Raw genomic sequence first — 22,412 nt, 5'->3', positions numbered from 1 at the left:
TAAAATTTTGACAAGTTTTTATTGATTTTTTGGGATAAAGGACTCTTTTATTTTGTGAACATTTCGGTTGTGAATTATTATCAGTTCAGGCTTTAGTTATTGTATGAATTGGTACAATAGTTGTAGCGAGCTTATTGGTTCAAACATTCATCAATATAATCACCTGCAATGCGTCTTCTACTACTGAGAAAATCATCCCTCTTAAACTTAGCTATCCTCTTCACTTGATAATCTCTATGATATTGACTGATAAGAAAAATAGATCCCCAAAAATAAGATATTATATAAACACCAGCTGCATCATATACAAAAATTCCAGCAATAAATTTCCATCCTGAGAATCAAACCCAATTTCACAAGCGCAACACTTACACCAACTTGACAAAGAAGACAAATCTTCCTTCGAATCCAATCCCAAAATGACCCTCATCAAAGTAAAGAATCCGACAAACATTTCTATTCTACATTTCCAAATCAAAATTCCAATTTTGTATCCCATTCACTAAAGCATAGTAATATCAGAATATTATAATGTTCACCTGGTTTAACCATTCATACGTTTTGCACTTAAGTTTAATGCTGACCCAGTTACCTATCCCTAGAAAGTGCAATTTAATCAACATACATACATACATATGCATGCTAAAGGTAACTCTCAACTATGTATGGAATGTTAGCATTAATTGCTTACCTGCACTGAAACAATACAAGTGTACTGAAAAACTGCGAAATGTTGATCTCTTGATATGTGTGAGGCTATAATTATGAGAATAAAGAAGGGTGGGTTTGTTTTTCCATCATTAAAAAAATATACATTCGCAGAGCTTTACTCAGAAAGCCGTGTAATCGGAAAGCTCAAAAGATATGTCCAACTATTTCGTTTAATGAAATACCTTTAGTCACAAGATGTCATCCGAAAAGACCGTAACATTCAACTATTTTATTCTAAAACACATCAAACCCATTACTAGAGCACGTACTCACAACAGAAAGGGTCCCCGATGTAAAACCGCAAAGATTTAACGCCACTACTCATTCCGGACACGAAAGGAATTCATGTAATTAAACTCGAGTCCCGAAGAATTAAAATTCATTCGCTAAAAACCGCATTGTGCTAATACAGTAACGCTTGGAGACTAAATGCGGTTTGTTAGGTCCCAACTTAAGTTCCTATAGGTCTTGCGTGCAATTTCCGTCGGCTAAAATCTAAAAGAGTCAGTTAAAATAGGGCACGCCACTTCACAACGCTTGTCTTCACCGAATTCTGGTGACCTGAAGAGCACCCACACTGGCGCAAAACAACCCCCTGTGTGCACACGTACACCCACACTTGGAGTTGCCTCCCCTGCACAAGCTGGCCTCGCCGCCGCCAGTCAGTATCGGTGAGACCGTCGCGAGGAGCGCGCGTCGCTTCATCCCACCACGAACGACCGAACGCGCCGAATGTTTTCGTATTTGGATTAATAAACGTCGATGCTTTGTGTCAGTATTTATTATAATAATATCATTACGTCACAGCGGGAATTGTGCTCTGTTGGATATTGTGTGTGAAACTAAGGTTTCGGTCAGTGAGGTGTGATTTTCGGGTGTAACTACACATTACCCGAGAAAGTGTCAAATTTTTGTGATTTCAGTGTACGCAATCGCCGACCGTAAGCTATTTTGAATGATTTATATTATTTTTTTTATGCGAGTCCGCTCCGCTCGTCCGGCCAAATAAATATTCTCGTCTTATATTTGCTAGACAGATTAGATTGATGACGTTCGCTGGGATCCTGCTCTGTTATTATTTTCAGCATTCATTATTGTTGTTAGTGATGTCAGTGTACGAGGATTTCATTTTACAATGTTCAGTAGCTGTAGTAGAATGGTAATGTTATTCCTGTGTATAAAAGTCATTAAGGGTTGTCAAAGCTCGAAAGTGTGACAGCGGGTCAAATCAAAGATGTCGTTTTCCCCCCTAATGGGTTGTGGTAAACAGGGCAAATGTAGTCATTTCACGTAAAATACTGACATGAATCAGATTCTACAACCTAGTACAAGCCTAATTGGGAAAAGGCCAGAAGAAAGATGTGCAAAAAGGAAACGGTAACAGTTTGTTTTGCAAATTTTCGCACGAGCACATTTAATTTTGGCGATCGTAAAAATTTGGTCCTATTATCCGAAATTTGCTTAACATAAGCAATAAACGCAGGAACCGATAAACCTACTGAACCCTATGGGGTTATTGACAATGTCCCCAGTCCCATTTGGGACACTATGGGTATCTTTTACACAAAGCACTTTCGTTAAACAAGCAAACTGTGCCCTTTAACCAATTTTGGTGAAATCTTTGATGGTTACCGTGTAACATGTCCATCGTAATACCGTAATGGCAAGTTACCAAAAGGACCAAAAATAAACCAAAATTTAGCGTTGAAACATTGAAATTTTACAACGTTTTTCATTGGACGTTGCTTTGAGGGAATTTAGTGTGGTATGAATGATATAAAGCGATTTTTTGCTGTGTATGTGTGTTTTAATAGAAACACGTTGATGGCTTTCAGTGCAAATAAAATCGTTCGTCGATAAACTCTATGTGATAGAGATAGACGTTTTTTTTTTTTGCAAAAAACTAAACATCTGCAAATAATCCTTTGTACAGAAGAATTCATAATAATGTTTTGTTCTTTTCTGGACTATTTCATCAAGTGTAGCAACGTGTCTTTAATTCTAAATTCATTGAAACAGAACACACTCACCCTATCTTGTTACAATTTCGTTAAAGTTGGTCCTATACTAAATTAATTCGTCTTTTCGAGTTTATTTAAGCCGGTGACAAAATTTACAGTTCTCTAAAGAGCTTTAGTTGCCTACGAACTTCAAATTTATACGGAAATTGTTCTACCTACTTACACGTGTGTTCGTATGTATTCTAATAAATTGAATAAATCAAACGGTTTGAAATGAGATTTTGAATCTTTTAGAGCTTTCTGTGTATAAAATTAAAGATAACTTTGAATTTTGCAAATCCTTGACATACCTTTGTTGATTTCAATCAATCAAAAAGTTTTGGAAAACTGATTCAGTGTCTTATATTTATAATTATAATGCTTTTTTTGGCATTATCTATACATATAATAAAATCGTAGAAAAGTGCTGTCTGTACATTGAAAATAAAAATAAAAAAAATAGCAGGGGTTATTGTTATGTCGATGTCGAACCCAAAAATGTAATTAACTTTTTTTTTGTCTGTTTGTCTGTTTATCTGTTTGTCTGTTTGTCTGTTTGTCTGTTTGTCTGTGTGTCTATGCGCGCTAATCTCAGAAACGGCTGATCCGAGTTGGATGCGGTTTTCACGAATATATTGTGGTATGCTTCAATTTACATTTAGTGTTTGTTTCATGTCAATCGGTTCATAAATAAAAAAGTTATGTCAAATTAAAAAATCACGTCGAACACTATTCTATGCTTATACCATTAATCTCCGCCACTATTTGACGGATTTGGTTGAAATTTGGTACAGATATAGTTTAGAACCTTAGAAAGGACATAGGATAGTTTTATTTCAAAAATCAAAAAATATAAATAGAAATAGATCGCGCTATGGTTTCGTTACATTCATTTGGTTGGGTATCGGCCGAGCGCTTCGGTACTATCGTAGAAAAAGTGTATTATCAGTCGTATGATTATTTGTCTGTAGTGGTCCTGCTGTTTCGTATATTCTAAATAAATTGGTTTCGTTGTATTTGTCAATTAATAAGTTTATTTGTTGGGTTTTTCTGGTTTTCTGGTTAAATTATTTAACGTAGGTTTAGTTTGATATCGATTATTAGTAATTACTGTAGTTAGTTTTTTAATAAAATTGTAAGTCTAATTTATTAATTAATTAGATAGATTAGATTTAAGTCGTTTCTTTTAAATTATTTAGTTTAAGCTTGGTTATTATAGCATAGAGGATAGGTTGTAATATAATTTCTTTTTTAAATGTTATAAATTCGTAATTCGTAGCTTTCTTTAGTTTTAAGTTAGTTTTCATCTTAAGTTCGGAAAGATTATAATATTTCTTTAGTTTAAGTCCGTTTTTAAACAATTTTTTCAATGCCCTAAGTGAGTATTCATCTATTAAATTCAAACGCAGAGCTCATTATGTTGATTTTTGAAGAGTTCCCTGGAATATCTTCTACGTCTCATTTTTGAAGAGATTCCGCGAGATTGGGAACTATGTGGTTAAAACCAAAAATTTGCCGGAAGTCACTATTCCACGCGAACGAAGTCGCGAGCAAAAGCTAGTTGTTTAATATTTTCCAAAACTCAATACCTTTTCAGTTCATTCTTTCTATCGTCACATATCTAAATATAGTAACGCGTTTGTAATATGATTATTTGGCTTTAGCTTATTGATGTGTAAAACAGTATTTGTAGCTTACAAAACGTACAAAATATTATTATTATAATCTGACTGTCTTATTCTACCTCAATGATATTACAAAATGTGATTGACCCTGTAGAAACAAACATGTACTATTTGTACATCTCCCTCAACCCCCAAAAGGAATAATATTATGTATCTTATCATCCACTAGATTATACCATCACGCCACGACTCAAAGGACCACAACACGAACGCACATCAATGACCTTGGTCCTTTTTATTTCTGTATTGTAAGCCTTAGAAGAATTCGGCAATGTTTAGTGATCCCCAGACGGTAAACCCTGTGTGGTAGTAAATTCTATTCCTACTGAGATACGTGATGTTACTATAAGCTTTCGGTTTTCTTCTAGATAACGTCATTTTTCCTAGAAAATGTTTAGAGCCATTGGCATGTCGAATTGTGTTGGGTCTTTTAGTTTAAAGAGGTATTGTAGAGTTTGTGATTTTATTCTGGAGTTTGTATCTTTGTTTTGGTTACAAAATTACTGTTTTGAAACTACTTGTGCTAACAATACTTTTGAAATTTTCTCATTATCAGTGCAGTGGCAATTACCAGTCAACAATAAAGTGGACGGTAATTTTCAAAAATCAATAACTCTTTGTATGTATAATCGTAGAATGGAGTAATCATTATATTTTTCTTTATCTCAAAAGTAAACGAATTCCATAAAAGCTTGAAAACATCATATGAAACGTACAAAGTATATATGTGAAGTAATGCAAAAGATACACGACAAATATTTTCCCTTCCGACACAAATTTAATGGAAACCAAATAAAACATACATATGTTTGGAATAAACAGTGCAAACCGAGCCTTTTATACATCAACTAACGAACATCAAATTAAAACTCAACTCGACGAAGCGATTCAATATCTATTAGGAGAAAAAAAAATGTAACCCAAATGGATTTAAAAATGTTTACACTTACGAAACCAAACAATTCTGTTATAACACCAACAATGTCGGTTGTTTCCCTCATATTATGTTTGTTTGTATTTTCTATGGGTACCATAATGACTACCTCGTTGGCTGAGTCGTTAGTAAATGCTACTGTCAGGTAAGGGGTCTCAAGATTTCTGTGTTGGGTAAAATATTATTGGAATTTTGGGTAGTCTAGCGCACCCAGTCTATGACTATCCACCACATTGTTCAAAATTCCGGATTCCTTAGTGATCAATGTGAATTGGAATCACAAATCTAAATTATACTTTACACTATTATTAGATTGAGCTTCAGTATCTCTAGGGATTTTATAGTCGTCCGTGGCATTTGCTGATTCGCACAGCGTTTACTTACACAGAAGCAGTTATGAAAAGATAAAAGAATGAAATGAATAAAGATTATTATTACGATGGCTTGCTGTATTCTAAGATATTTCAAAATGCCACGTTCTGAGCTTAAAGATAAAATTGTGCGGTAACAAGTAATGGTCTGTTTGTATGCCAAATAACATGTTAATGTGTCTAGAAGCCTTTGTGGCAAGATTAACTAACACCTATTCATCTTCACAAACTTCCACGCTTTACATAATTAGGGTGTCCTGTTTAAATTTCACAGACTCCTGAAAATACTTTCACGAAACAGAATTATAACCTTTATCAAACATAGACCTATTGAAAACTGAGAACTTTTCGAGCCACCGCGTCCATTGAAAACTTTTTCAGTAATTTCTTTGATCAATATTCAAATTTCAACTATCTTTAAACTGTCAAAAGGTTGAATTTAGGTTACGAAAGTTTTGCTACAAGTTTGATTATAAGGACTTGTGTGCTTCGTCTGACATCTGTTCCACCTTCAAGTATAAAGTAACAGAAACATTGCTTTGTCTCTCTCCAACATTCCTTGTATCTATATTGGCGTCCTGTTCACTCAGCAAGCTTGTCATCTGTCAAAACCTTAAGCCATGCTTGACATGACATGATGTGACTTAACATGCATACACCTTATCCCTTAAAGGGGGTTGAGTTGAATACATAGAAGTGAATAGCGTACTGTTAGTAATGGTCGCTCTCGGAGTGAACTGACCTCGTTGAGCAGATCCTGAATAAAGGCCAAATGCGGAGTACCCTTTACTGGAGCGTTTGGGACTAGATGTATGAATGTGAGCTAGAAATGGTTAAGGATCGTAGTAATACATAGAGGGTGTTATTTGGGTCTATCTGATGAACAATTGTATGTCACAATTTATTAGTACCAAAAGCCCTATGCCATAAAGAGAGCTCAATAGATTCTCAAACGTTTTGTAATTGAAACGATCTGAATAAGTCTTATTATAGTACAACGTCACGTCTTTTACCCCGAAGGGGTAGGCAGAGGTGCACATTACGACACGTAATGCCACATAATCACAATTCAGACTCCGTGCTACTACTGAGAAATTTTCGAAAAGCCGAAAAAAGCCCAGTAATACTTTGCCCAACCCGGGAATCGAACCCGAGACCTCTCGTTCGGCAGTCACGATTGTGACCACTCAGCCAACGAGGCAGTCTTATTATACTTCAATGTAATTCTCATTCATACCAAGATGTTATTCTAAGTCAACCAGGAACTGAAAAATACTACCCAGAAAGCTGCCAAAAAGAATAATAATAAGTCAACCACCGAGATCTACAGGCCTAAAGCCAGACACTATCTTCATCAGAACTAGACGTATGAATGCTAACCAATATCGGCAGTTCTGATGTACCAGACCATTTGTTTTACGCCAGGTCGTAAATCTGGATTCAATGTAAACAAGGCAGACACATTCGTATGCAGAACTAACGTATTTAGGGGATATTTTTGACAGGCCACTGGATTTGTGATGTCTTTGGAGATGTTTTTGTTTTTTTTTCTGGTTGGTAGAGGTGTGGTTTTACGCATTTGTTCGAATAGTTTTCGACTCTCAGTTTTCCTTCTTTTGTTGCTTAATTTTTGTAAAGAGAGAGTGAGATTTAAAATAGTTTTGCTTTTGAAAATGTTTACCCGATTCGCTTAAACTATTAATCTGTTTTCTGAGTTTCTAAAATCGAACCTAGCGATTTTTTCTCAAGTAAATACTTCAACTTTATCTTTTTGTATAATAAAGTATATTATCATTTCTTCGAATCAAAAGACAGAATTAGTCCAATGAAATCACACAACAGCTTGGTCACCTAAATTCCAGAAACTACTCGATATCATTCAACATTTAGTCAGTACTAGACTTTCAGTCTTTTTACTACAACACATGTTTACACATCGAAAATCTAAGCTGAAATCTCACAAAATTACTCCACAAATTTCATGGATCCCGACATACAAATTAAATGTAGTCCACAGCGATATTTATGTATATGTGACGTCATTAACATAATGTATTTCCAGTTATCTCGGCAACGATCTCATTTTGATTTGCGTACCGCTAATGTTTTGGTGAACGTTGAAATGTTTAATTGTAACTTTAACAGTCAGTTGCAGGAACGATCATTAAATTTTTAAAGTGACTTTAAATATTAATGAAGCTTTAAAGTGTTGCACAAAGAAGTATTTCTATCTCATTTTAATGCCGGATTAACTTTAATTAAACAAACGTCAAATCGGGACTTTAGCCTATTTTTTACGTTGCACAAAACGTCATTAGCGCTAAAGGAGCATTAAATTGACAGTTTGGGGCTATAATTTTTAATGCCTAGTCAAACATCCATTAAACTTGTTATTAAACTCTCAATTCTTTTGTAAATAGTGCTAGTAATTTTTTTTTACTTTATTACAGTATTATTTATAATGTCCCTTTCAAGCCTATCATCTTTATCCGCTCCTTCCACGACGACGTCGTGTACCAGATAGGATAAATTTATTTAAAAAACATGACGGAGAAGAGTTTCGTGTGAGATACAGGATTTCTAAAGCTTTACGCATTTGCGAGATACTCAATTTAGAAACTGAAACTCAAAGAAATAAAGCTATTGATGGCCTCACATAGTTATTGATACTAGTGGCCGCCTAGTGGTCGACCATATACGATTTAATTTACAATACCACTTAACATACGTTCAAGGATAATTTTTATTTAACGAATTGCTATTCGTTTTGTAAAATTCAAATTAATATATTCCGGCGCATCATGAATAACCAAACCTCTTCATTATATTAACCTCCTTCAATGAGAAACCTCTTTTCATTTCTTTTTCTTTTAATATCGTCGCAATGTTTGTCAATTTGACGTTTTGTCAAATACGAAAGGGGAAGGTGGGGGAATTAGGAACACTTAACTTAAAAGGCAAAAAACAGTATTTTCTCTTAAAAAAGGAATCAACTTTTATTACTTAAAAACATTATTTATCTGTCTGCTTATAACGGAAAAAATATTTTTTCATTTCATGACACATATCACACACGTAACTTTTGCTGGTCTCTCTGGAAGTGCATTGCACATGTGCCCAAAGCTTTATCGTGGTCATGTGAATCTGATATTTGAACTGGTGGTGTCTGGTTCAGTCTGGCTGCATCAACGTCACGCCTCATCTAAAAAAAATTGTATTGTAATTTTTTTTTTTTTTTTCGTCGTCCCACTGCAGGGCAAAGGCCTCCCTACCCTCCTTCCACTCGTCTCTATGCAGAGCTTTCTGTGGCCAATCCTTTTTATAGGCGTCGAGTTCATCCCGCCATCTATCTATCTAATAAAAATATAAAAACAAATTGTAAATATGAACGTTCCCAATTACCCGCCACCCACCGTTCCTAATTACCGGCAGTCGATAATTTGAATAAAACTGGTCGCGACCTTCGATAGCATTATAAGTGATTCCTATAACACGTAAAATTTTAAAACGGATTATCCATGAAATAAACTTACGAAATATGGTGTCATTGTACTCAAAAATATGACATTTGCATCTAATGTATGAAAACACAAAATTTATAACAAAAATGCAATAAAAACATTTTGACTCACCGTGTCAAGATGCGTGCATCCTCCAGTTCCCACTGTCGCTTGCGCACTTAGGGGCGGGGGAAGCATACCTCGAATAGCCGCGAGACGGGATACGGGGAGGGGAAGTGGGACTTATCAACGTGTTCCCAATTACCCGCCGTTCTCAATTACCCTACCTTCCCCTATTATGCATGGTAGTGTGTGTAATGTTTTATTTATTGATTTATTTATTTATTTATTGATTATGAATGTACTTTATAAGCATTATTTATGAAAAATATTAGCGTTCTGCACTTCTCCTACACATAAACTATAAGTGTACCAAATTTTATGCTCCTACGTCCGCGCAATTTTCGTCATATAGATGTTTGTGATTCTTCGCTACTGGATCTGCCGAAGATCAGCTTCCTGCCAAACATAGGCCTTCCTTAGGTATTTCCATATCATGCTCGGGGATTTTTTTTAAACTTTGCCCCACATTAGGATTTTCTCCTGTGTCGTGGGTGCGTTTACAAACATACAAGTTCACATGCACATGACACCCAGACCCGAAACAACAATTTGTGGATCACACAAAGAGTTGCTCCGTGCGGGAATCGAACCCGCTACCCGTTGCGCGGCAGCCAGTTGCCCAGCCACCGCACCAACCGTGCAGTCATCAGTCCGTCGTCAGAATAGGTGTATTAATAGATGTGTATACCTTGTTCTTTATAGAGACTGGGTAAATGCTAAAGAAGTGTTAACTATTAAGTAGTTATTTTTAAGAATAAATAAAACGACTTATCTTGTTTTAAATTAATTTATTTTATTATATATTTATTTTACTAAAATACCAAGCCACCGTCACCTGGGGGTAATTCGTACTTCCTCTGTGGGTGCAATATTATACCATTCTTTGGTTAATTCTTTGCTTAAAAAGTTAGTAAAAGGGCGATGCATACTGCCTGAACCAGCCTGTGTTGCATCAGATACCATGGTTAATGAATAATACTGAAAATTCTTTCTACAAAAGGAAAACTCGAGACGAGTCCAATTCTCAATTAATCACAACAATAACAAACACCTGGAAGCTACATTAAATCTTCTCCCTTACAAACGGTGTTACGATACCAATGAAAGATAATTCAACACCACATTAAAGCCCTAGATTTTTCCTAAATACAGAGATGACAGAAACGCTCATGATGACATTATTGACAACTAGGGCTGGTCAATGGTCATCTAGGATTTTATTCCCGCGAACCAAAAAGGTTCATACCTATTTTAAATCGGAACACATAATTGAATCGGTTCAGGGAATTAGAAGAAAATTAGATATTTATATGTATTCCACTATTAAGACACCACAAAATACATTTAATAGTAGCTAATTAAAATAACACATATACCTAATCTATTAAATATAGAGATATTTAATCAAATACAAAATATAGATATAGGTATTACGTAAAAAATGTGATTAGCTCTGGAAAAACTCATAACTAAGTCTTAGTTTACAAGTAACTAAGTAGTAACAAATGGTATTGTATTGATTTTTATAGTGTCCTTTAACTACATGAAATAAATCGAGTCACGATCGATAAATCGTTATTTTTAAAAATCGGTTTCTTTCGAAGCGGAATTCGCATCCTTCCATCCTTAATGACAATTTACATTCAATCAGTTCCACAGAGTATACAAATACTACGTAATCAGTTCATTCAAAATATGTGTTTTAACTTGCAACACTTTTTAATGTCGTCTTTAGTTAAAGTCCCATTAAAGGGACCCGCAACAGTTTTGTGCAACGTCTTTAAATTTAATGGAATATTAGCGATAATGACGGATTAACTAATGTCGATTTTAAAGACAGTTTTCTGCAACTGACATGATAGTAGACCCTTTAAATTAACCTTTAATTTTAACATTAACGACTGTTTCTGTGGAAGTGTTTGAAATTGAAATGGTGATTAAGGAAAACAGAAATAAAATATTTTTGCTAGTTTTTTTATCCTATTTTTACATTAGATATGATTAGATATGATAACACAACTTCATGCCTTTTAATCTCTAAAGAGATAGATCATATATTATAGACATTGATGTAACACTCACTTTATGCCAGTTAAGCTTTGAGGTCCAAGAAACTTGACTAACTGATCGACTGTTCTAGACCCAAGAATCAATTTCTAACGTTTCACAATAACAATATTGCTCATAGTTACACTTTCGACTACCTCGAAAAAAACTGTCGTAGATTAAACCATTAAAACTACTACTGAGTATTCTGAAACTACAGAAAAAGTTACCAATCATTAACCCGTGGTATGCTGGAACGCAAATCCACGAGAGACACAATTTGTTTCCTATTGTGTCTTATAATATACCGGTAGACGAGAGGTTAAACTCATTAGTTACCTTAACAACCTACATAACTATAAAAAACCCAATCGAACATACTCACAAACTAAAATAACTTACAATATCCCCAAAACAAGCTGACAAAGTCATATCACAGAAACATAATATTAAATAAAAAAGTTTATTCAAATACGAAAAAGGTTTTTTCGCATCAGAAAAACCCGTACTGACTGTACAGGTGGTTTCCGAAATCTATCTTAAAAAGGGAATATTTATTTGTCTCACCCATTTTGTTCAATCTCATAGGATCGAGTGTCAATCAACTGTAGATTGATATTTGGTCCTCAAGGACGCAAAATATTTCTGCGAGTATCCATTTCTATTTACCTTTTTGTAATAGTATGCGGAACTAAGGACCAGTATTGTTTTAGTATTGGGTTTTCAGGATAAAGTCTCTTTAGGAATTGTTCAATTGAGTAGTATTGGAATTGATATTTTTTTGACATGCTGATTCTTATGTGTGTTACAAGTATGAGCCAAATTGAAATGTATATGATTGATGCTAATATAATTATTATGTCAAATACAAATATTGAGTTTTCTATTTCCTAGTCCGTCGACTATTGTTTAAATCTTATTTAGTTCATAGCACTGTGAATAAGCTAGATATTTTTAACTTGGGTCTGATAAAATGACTGACAAAAAAAGAAAGGCATATAGTTACTATCATCTAACCTATTGGTTTCTTTTTATTTTGGAATTTAATGTCATATGCTACTTCCAGTGTTTTTACTCAGTCTATTTCTTAGTGTTCCTACATTAAAACTGGGAATGAAACACCTCGTACTAAAATCGCACTTTGTAATCACTCAACCAAACGTACCTTAGGAATATTTAAATACTTAAACAGGCCATTGCCACCTTTGTATTGATAAGATCACTTACAGTCAGTGGTTCAGTTCAAACCGTTATTTTAACTAGCTGTACTGAGACTGTAAAATCAGGTACTTTTAACTTCTTTTGGCGAAAAGATACATTACCTATATGTATTAGATAACATCAAATTCTTCACAGGGATATTTATGGGATAGGTCGGCAAGCTAGCAGCTGGATCATCTGATCGTGAGCAATCGGTGCTGCCCAAAGACACCCGTAACAACAGAGGCGTTATAATAAGTGCGTTACTAGTCTTTGATTCTCAGAAATAGCACAGGATCTGGAATTATTATTTTTTATTTTTTTTTATTAAAACGTTGCCCCACACTAGAATTTTCTCCTGTGTCGAGGGTGCGTTTGCAAACATACAAGTTCACATACACATGACACCCAGACCCGAAACAACAATTAGTGGATCACACAAAGAGTTGCTCCGTGCGGGAATCGAACCCGCTACCCGATGCGCGGCAGCCAGTTGCCCAGCCACCGCACTAACCGTGCAGTTTATATGTTTTAAAGGACTCTCAATATAATTGTTAGAGGGCGAGTGCATCCTTGCCTTCTACTTCAGGGATTAAAGAAGGCGTGATATTATAAAAAGAAGGGCTCGTATTTACCTAAATTCCTCGACAAAAACTTGGTAGAGATTGTACTCGTAACATCGTAGTCGTGGACAGTAAGTTTCCTAAGTATAATTATTCAGGACGGTGTCACAGTGTCCACCATTAATATCAGTCCATCGTCTGTGCCTGACAAACTCGCCGCCTACGTATCTAGAGATATTTCCCTTTTTGTATAATTTTGTTCAGTGAAATTTATTATTCGGGAAAATTCCTTGGTCCTAAGGTTGTAAAAGTGGTCCTTTGGTCCTTTGGTACGGTGCTTTGGGATATATTATAAAATTTTGTTCTTTAGTATAAACTATGTTGTAGTTGTTGTGGTCTTCAAGGGTTAAATAGATAAGTGCTTTATTTACACATAGTTACATTATTAATTTTATCCAAAGGATACCATTAAGTGGGAACTATTTATCAGCTTTACAGAAAACTGCATCTTTGTTGACTTTTCGATATTAGAAAAATCAACAATAATACCACGGCCTCACAGAAAACCGACATCAAATAACGCTTGCGTTATGTGAGTGAGGTCACCGTAGGCCCAATTACCCCCCTTCCCATTCTTCCCAACGTCCATTCCCCAACAACTCTTAAATACCTAACCTCCAAAAGTCCGGCCATGCATTTGTAACGCCTCTGGCGTTTCGGGTGTCCATGGGCGGCAGCGATTGCTTAACATTATGTGATCCGTCTGCTCGTTTACCGGCTTATACCATAAAAGAAAGCAACCACCTTGAACTTTTTCTATATCTATTTCATCGAAAAACAAGAGAGATATTAAACACAAATTACAATGAAAATAGATTGAAAATGGATAAGGCAATCTCAAGACGATAACAAATTTGAAGGCTTAATATAGATTTGTCATATCCACAATATCATAACTTCAAGTTCATAAAATGAAAGGATTTAATCCTCGATTAAATTTGATCCACAGATCTTATCTTATTTATTTAAAAAGTTAAATTAAGTTCTGATACTGTGTTTGTTTAAAATATTAAAATTTTGATCCATACAGCTGATGTTTTGATAGATAAAATGAAGTTTTTACTATTCTTTTTGTTATTTTTCGGGTGAAATATATTTGACCTTTATAAAATTCATTGTTTTTTGATGAATGTGAATTTATTGAAATGTGTTTTTTTTTTATTAATACGTAGTATCCACACACGTTATACTATTGAAATATAGAGAAATGGATAGAGTAGAAATATGTATGGTACTGAAATGCTTTTCAGAATTAATATTGGGCGAATGGTTTTAAGTACGGTATCTACTGTGAATAGTATTTGGGATTGATCCGTAATGCGTGGTTGAATGATCCTAAAATGCATAGAATTTTCAATAGTAGTCTTTATAAAATCTCAATATTTTATTAATTAACTAGCTTCTGCCAGCGACTCCGTCCGCGCGGATGTCTGTCTTCGCGTGGATGTTTTATTTCTCAATTTTGAGTAACTCTAACAATGACACCTTATAAATATCTATTGGACCCAAATACGGCTAGACCCATAATAATTAAGGAGATCCCTTTATTGAGCTACTGCTGTTGAGCTCGCGATCTGTAGCATAAAATTGAAAAATTAAGATTTTTTTTCTACGTCTTTTTCCAGGATAAAAAGTATCCTATTTTATGCCCAGGATAATAAGGTATAATTATACCAAGTTTCATTAAAATCGAACCGTTTGTTTTCACGTGATGCCTGAACATACAGACAGACAGACAAAAAAAAATCACATATTTGGGTTTGGTATCGATCGATCCAGTAACACACCCTTCTATTTATTCTTTCAAATTGACCCTTCTACAGACTTATTATAATAATATGAATGAATGAATGAATGAGAGTGTTATAAACGTAAGAGTAGACAAATATAATCAGAAAGCTCCGAACTACTAAGCTATCGGGAGTTATACGTGTTATTATGAGTCAACCATAAAAGATAGACATTTGTTGTCGTGGAATATTTTTTAAACAATTTTAAGGAGAACATTTCCGTGATACATGATTTCTGTGTAGCTTTAACCATTAAGGCTGCACACGCGACGGAAGCTTAAAAAATGGAGTAAGTTCTTCTGTTTTCCCAACATTTCCCTTCACTGCTCCGCTCCTATTGATCGCAGCGTGATGAAAAGTATATACTATAACCTGCCCAGGAGTATAAAGAACAATTGTACCAAGTTTCGTTAAAATCTGTCGAGTGGTTTTTGTTTCTATAAAGAACATACAGACAGACAGACAGACAGACAGACAGACAAAAAATTTTCTAATTGCATTTTCGGCGTCAGTATCGATCACTAATCACCCGCTGATAGTTATTTTGGAAATATATTTCATGTACAGAATTGACCTCTCTACAGATTTATTATAAGTATAGATAGATAGATATTGATTAGTGAATAATCCACAAAAAAAAACATACTTATTAATTAGTTAATTAGATCTATTTTGAGGTAGGTGCGGTGAATCCGCAAGGGCAACCTGGACACGGTCTCAGGCATAGGAGCAATACCACGGTGGGTTTAGCCAGTAAGAGTTCTGCAAGCCCCGTCGTGGAATTGTGATCAGTATATAGCTCTAGATTCACTCCCTATTACATGAGACACAAACGGTGAAAAGTGGGTGTACATTGTACAGTGGCATGACGTGGCATAATGTCCACGTTTACTCATTCCTTCAGGAATAAACGGCGTGACGATACGCTATCTAATATCAATATTAAAAACGATTTCTATCACGTTTTCCTATTAGTTACCGTTTAGATTATCAGACTGTTAAACAAAGGAGTTAAAAATAACCCTTTGTTCAGATACACATTAAGCTAAAAATTCCAGTATAAACTGACCTTCGAATCTGCGCGAAGACTATACAAAGCGAGACCATGATAGACTGGTTTGTATAGCTCGTGTAGCCATGTGTATTATGAATGCACTTAGCTAATGGCGTAGTCTGATCCATGGACGTTTCGGTTAAGTGTGATTGCTGAGTGAACGAACCGGGATGTGAATGTTGATCTTTTGTCACTTTTGTGAAGAATTAGTGTTTAATTGTTTCATGTTATTGTATCAGTTTGTAAAGTGTGTGTTTATAGTATTTTAATTGATCCATTGGTCTAGATATGTGATTTTAAAATACCATTTCAAGTCATTCCTAGCATGGTATTGTATAATTAATTAGATCAGACTATCACTAATCACGTAATTGTTCTAAGATAGTGCTCGACTAATTTCAAGCCAGGTTAGGGGCTTTGAAGCTGCGGACCGCCTAGCGGTTTACCAGAGCACCGGCTAGAAAAGCAGGAGTAGGAACGGGGTAGTTTTTAGTCAGTAAGAGTCTGACACTCCCTCTCGCCTTGCCCAAGGTTAGAGCAGCCATTTATATGATTTTCCTCCCTCAAAAAAAGTGTAGGAGCTTGTGTAATCATGTGCAACGACTTGTAACACGTCAATTTTGTAATGTTTTGCGGTTTTTTTTTAATTTTGACTAATGTTTGCAATTGGCATGGAGCCATGTTTGCCGCGAAAAGTGAATGCACTGTAAATACACCTTGATGTTTACTTTTCCGTGGAATTTCGAGTTAATTTTGAACACATGCGAATGGAAATCTTGATTATGTTCTGCAGCTGAAGTAAAAATATTCAATTTGGTATTTGGATTCATTCAAGTTTCGATACTGAGATGTTGGAAGATGAATTCCTCCGCCCAGAAGGTTAGCAATGCACGTGTGAATCCTCTAGTGTCGCCGGGCGAATGGGAGGTGCCGATTTCTTACCATCAGGTGATGTGTCTGCTCTTTAGCCTCACTATATCATAAAACACAGAAAAGCTTTAAGCTTATGTCAATGTGGTTCATTGAATTTAGTTTTAACGCTAATTTATTTAATCAATCTGATGATCAAACCCAGCATCTTAGATCCCAGTGCCTATTTTGACCACTGAATCTAATAAAATAAAAGGTAAATGACAAAAAGGGAACGTCCTTCAATTTCCTTTACCGCCTCCATTTTTGTAGGTCAAGCAATATCCCTCAAAATCGCTCATAAGCCTAAAAAAATACTATGCTAATAACGACATTAAAATCAGTTCAGTCAGATGCGCGACAATCGCTCAAATAGGTCAAACTGAGAATCTCCTAAATTATAAGTCGAGAAAATATGCTACTATAAAATTTAGTTTGTACACTCACATTGAATGAGGCCAAAGCTCGAACCACAAATTAAAATTAAATATATATCTGTCGCTCCCATTTCTTTTAACGTCGTAATGTGTACAGGAAGTATCAAATAGGTTTGTTAATGCTTTACATGAGAAATGGACTGACCTATGGTAGACAGACAGACAGCGTATTAATTTTATTATTAAGTAGAATTTAAGTTTTGTAGTGATGGTAGAGTAGGATAGGTAACCACCGCTATTCTTCTCGCGGGTGTCATAAACCAGCATTTAGATAAAACGAATAAAAGCTTAGGGGTGGGTGTCCTTAGAACACCTAAACACATCAAATAGGTCATTTCTACGTATTGTGATTAGAAGTGACGTAACGTGATAATTCAAATTGATATATCTTCGAAAGTATTTGTTTCCGTAAGAGAATAAAAAATACGTGTCTAATGTTTTAAAACAATCTACAAGACGGACATCAAAATAAACCTTAGTCATTTACCTATCTCATATCGTACCATAAAATCAAGAACTAAAAATACGTATATGCCTCATCTAGTTATTTAAGAGATTGACGTGTGAAAGAGTAACCTATTTAACCTATTAAGACATTGTAACCTATTTGCAAAAATAAATGTCATTTATCAATATCATTTATCATTTACTACACTTTATAGAACAAAGAAATCAAAAAATCAAACTCTAAGCACCAAATATTCACATAAACATAATCTTTCTCCACGGAGACATACATATACTAAATATGAATAATTTCACCCACATTCGTTCCTGGGTAAACTCATATGAACCTACACTCAGTTTTAGATACGCTTGACCCAAATACCGCGCGGACGGCGTATGGAAAGCGCCTTGTGAACAACTTGCTTTTGAAAATTGCGCTTTCATACCAAGGATGTGAGGTACGAAGGGAGCGTCATTTGGTGTTATGGGTTTTTTCATAGAGAGGTGGGCAGAGGTCATGTTTATGGGGAACATATTTTTTTTGTTGTTGCTGATTTATCTATCATTTGGAAGAAGTCAAAGTCAAAGCATTAATTTCAATGAATCCTAAATTAAGCACGATTGGAACGTCAAATTGAATTGTCTGTCAGTGAAGCTAGGTGCTCGTTTTAAAGTATAGTTTTGAATGGCGAAGATCGAGCAAAAATCTCCATAGAACGAGCAAGAAACTCTGTCGTCCACTGTTGAACAAATACCTACCTTTAGATCTCTACGTCAAATGACAAGTCGTCACATGCTTTCACTGGCTCCCCGTGCCTCTGATAATATCGTCAGTCCACCTAGTGGAAGGTCTGCCCACGTTACGTCCCCCGCCACTCGATCACTTTCTTAGCCCAGCCACCCAGCCACCATCAGTCCTTTGAGCGACTACAACCATGAAAACACCGGAACACCTTAGTCTGGCGAGTCCCAGAGACACGAAAGACTGCCTTGGATCCCGTAATGAAATAAATCAGAACGTTAGTTTCCAGTTCACTCCTTGAATTTAATGCAGGAAACAGAATGATTTAAGCCTAAAGGCACAACTAGGAGAAGCCTAGTCGCCAAGCACCACAGACATTTGACTTAAAACTAAGTACGAGTAGTATATGTACTATGAAAGGTCAAACAATTTCGATCTACATACAACATACATACATAAGTAAATAGGTACGGTACCTAATACACAGCGGTCATTGACCTCTTTCGATATTCGCGAATCAATCATCCGATATTCTTATTGGTAAAACTTAGAGAAAGTCTACATACGAGTAAAGTGGGTTCATAGTCTGTAATAATAATTATTATGTATGTATTGTATTAAGGAGTTGTTGCTAAGGTAAGGGAGATATTTTTAACTGATTTACAAAAAAAGGAGGTTCTCAGTTTTACCTTGTATGTATGTATCTTCGTTCGTATCTTGTATGTATGTATCTTTGTGTTTATCTCTTGTTATCTCACGATTGACTGAACCGATTTAGATTTCGGTTTTCAGAAAAGTGTTTGTTACACTTTTTTTTAAGGGTGAAAATCATCCAATGACTTCTCCTGCCTTGGGTGAGGTGAGAAGGAGAGACAGACTTTTACTGATTAAAAACCACACCGTTCCAACTCCTACTTTAAAGTCGGAACCCCGGTAAACTAGCTAGGTAGTCCGCATCTTCGGTTCAGGCCCATCAGCCCTACTACTACATCACAGCTAAAAATAAACAACAAAATAATAAAATCAAATCTACATACATTTCCTGGTGACCAATTAAAATAATTGTAGTTATATTAACACTGGATTGTAATAATAATTGTTAGCAATAGAATTAATATCAAGTAATTAACATCGATTATGTATTTTGTTGTAATAATTAATGTATGATTCCGAATTTATGATCCTGCTGAATTTATAATAACTCGGTTGTGTCATGTTGCAAAAATCTGTATTGAACATTTATATTGAAATAAAGCCATTTTAGTTATCGATAGTCGAAATTTTGATTCGATATTCGTATGTAAGGTTCGTTGCTACGAACCATAGTAGACAGACGTAATGTTAAATGCGTATGTATGTATCTTCATTAGACTTTTGCCACCGTCTTTTTATCTTTAGAAGATAGATTAAAATACAATATAATATCTAATTTTCTGTTTACCGACAAACGACTATAAATTTTCTATAATGAGAGCTTAAGGTAACATATTGGGTAAACTTCCAAAACCTTTGCTCCGAAAAATTGTACCCCAAATACTCTGGAATCCAACAGCAGATACTTTTTTTTAGCGAGTATAATTATCCAATGACTCCCGCCTTGAGCGAGGCGAGAAGGATATTAGACTCTTACTGACTAAAAATCACTCCGTTCCTGCTCCTGCTTTTCGAGCCGGAGCCTTGGTAAGCCTGCTAGGTAGTCTGCAGCTCTGGATCAGGTATTAGCCCTACTGTGCCCCATCTGTGGTGGTCTGATGGCTCTTTAAGGCGCCGTAAGCACAGGTCTAGTTCTAGTTGGGAAGAACCGCAGACCCTTGGAACCGAACCTAAGTTTAGCAGTCGCGTTAGCAACTACTTCACCAACAATTATCTCGATTGACTTTCACACTTATTAGTAAGGGTCAACTAAAAGCCAGTTTGAATAATGCTTACAAGACGTATCGGTATGCCACCTGTCTAACATTGTAACACATGAGACATACTCGTGTCTGCCAAGCGCTCGTCACAGGCGATTAACTGCTAGTGTAAACTTTGCTTTGATGCAAGAGGATTCGTAGAAACTGTTGAATAGTATTGTAACTGGTGTTTGAGTAGGTTAAAGACTATTATCATGTTACTGGCCACTGACGTCTCTTCTCACATGGAGAAGATTTGGAGATCCTACCTACGTGTGGAAAGCAATAAAGAAAAGTGTAGATGACACACACACACACAACATCACGCCTACCCCGAAGGGGTCAGAGACATTTAATGGTTACTTAAAATATTCCTTAGTAACGATTTTGTTATCTTATATGACAAAATATGTGGCTAATATTTTTTAATTACCTGACTGACGGACTAAATCACCTAGGTCTTAGATGTGGAAAGCAATAAAGAATTGAGTATTGAGTATTAAGTATTGAGACCACTCATCACTTTCAGGAATAACACACACGATACTACATTTCTACTATTACTGAAGCCATATTTATTTATGTGAGTGACAAAATTATTCGAATATTTGTCTCGTATCATAGTCAGATATATTCTAATGTAATGTTACTCATATACATGGTGATGTCAACATTACATACGGCGGAGTGAATGCTCAAATTACTTCATATTTTAATTTACTATTCTGTTCCTTTGCCAATATATATATGTTTAAATGTATGTACTAAGCTTTTTGTTTGGATTTGTTTGTGTTGTTAGGAGAAATTATATCATAATATGTATTATTGTAATGACTGCACGGTTGGTGTGGTGGCTGGGCAACCGGCTGCCGCGCAGCGTATAGCGGTTTCTATTCCCGCACGGAACAACACTTTGTGTGATCTACAAATTGTTGTTTCGGGTCTGGGGGTCATGTGCATGTGAAATTGTATGTTTGAAAACGCACGAACGACACAGGAGAAAATAAAAATGTAGGGCAATGTTTATATTAAAACAAAAAACAACAGAACATCATATTTTTTTTATTTTAATCTATTTCTTTTATTTTCACCTCCGCTTTTGTGAACAGTTTATCTTAATATCAGACACGACTGAGGAGAGGTCAGACATAACTTTACGTGCTTTCCGATATAAGAGGAGAAACAATGCTAGATTTTTTGATATAATTTACTATAACTGTTGAATGCAGTACCTTTAAAAAGCTTTAATCTAATTAGTCAAATGTCAGTGTTATTTTTCCATTCCACATATAGTTATTTCTATTCCCTCGATTAAACTAGTGACTCTATCTGTCGCACTCAAACACATTTAATGACTACTTAAACTATTCCATAGTAACGATTTTGTATCGAAACAAATACTAAGGACTAGGTTTATTAATCATTAAGTGTCTCTTGAGTGTGGCAGTAAGAGACTTAGGTTACAGCAAAAATTATATCTAATAATCAAATACCAATATATTATAACAATAACAATTACCATCAACATACCTGTTATAATATTACAACCTAATCTAATATACCACAACACAGGTGACAAACACTAAACAGATGTAACAGGTAAACACATTAGTAACAATTATATTGTTATAATATTATATTAATTACATTAAAATGTAATTATTCACTATAAACGAATTACCTGTGTTTGTGTATAAGCTTTATCTAACTGAGTTTCAATGAGATTAGGCATGTAAGCTAATTTGATGTGTTTTGTTAGTATTAGATCATGTACATAGTATATATAGTATTAAATTATGCTTTTTTACCACAATTGCTCTTCCCGTGGGTATTTTAACAGCCGATTAAGGGACTACATTTGATCCGGAGCTGCGGACTACCTAGCGGGTTTACCAAGGCTTCGGTTTGAAAAGCAGGAGGTATGAACGGGGTGGATTTTAGTCAATAA

At 35.3% G+C, this 22,412-nt stretch overlaps 1 protein-coding gene across 10 annotated transcripts in view; it reads left to right on the top strand.

Annotated features, from left to right (window-relative positions):
- Positions 1 to 1,362: 1,362 nt before the first annotated feature.
- LOC118276751 (hemicentin-2) overlaps positions 1,363 to 22,412 on the top strand; it is a 476,616-nt gene continuing 455,566 nt past the window's right edge. For 7 of the 10 annotated variants that reach the window (XM_050699983.1, XM_050699977.1, XM_050699982.1 and 4 more), the window contains exon 1: positions 1,382 to 1,652. The gene's annotated coding sequence lies outside the window, so the exon portion shown is untranslated. Of the gene's footprint in view, positions 1,653 to 22,412 lie in introns of all 10 variants that reach the window. The other 3 variants (XM_050699980.1, XM_050699976.1, XM_050699979.1) reach the window with 2 other exon arrangements.

Source organism: Spodoptera frugiperda, chromosome 17 (genome assembly GCF_023101765.2).
Source record: "Spodoptera frugiperda isolate SF20-4 chromosome 17, AGI-APGP_CSIRO_Sfru_2.0, whole genome shotgun sequence".
NCBI classification, from domain to species: Eukaryota; Metazoa; Arthropoda; class Insecta; order Lepidoptera; family Noctuidae; genus Spodoptera; species Spodoptera frugiperda.
Note: the sequence above shows the minus strand (reverse complement) of the source record. Positions and strands in the feature narration are given on the sequence as shown.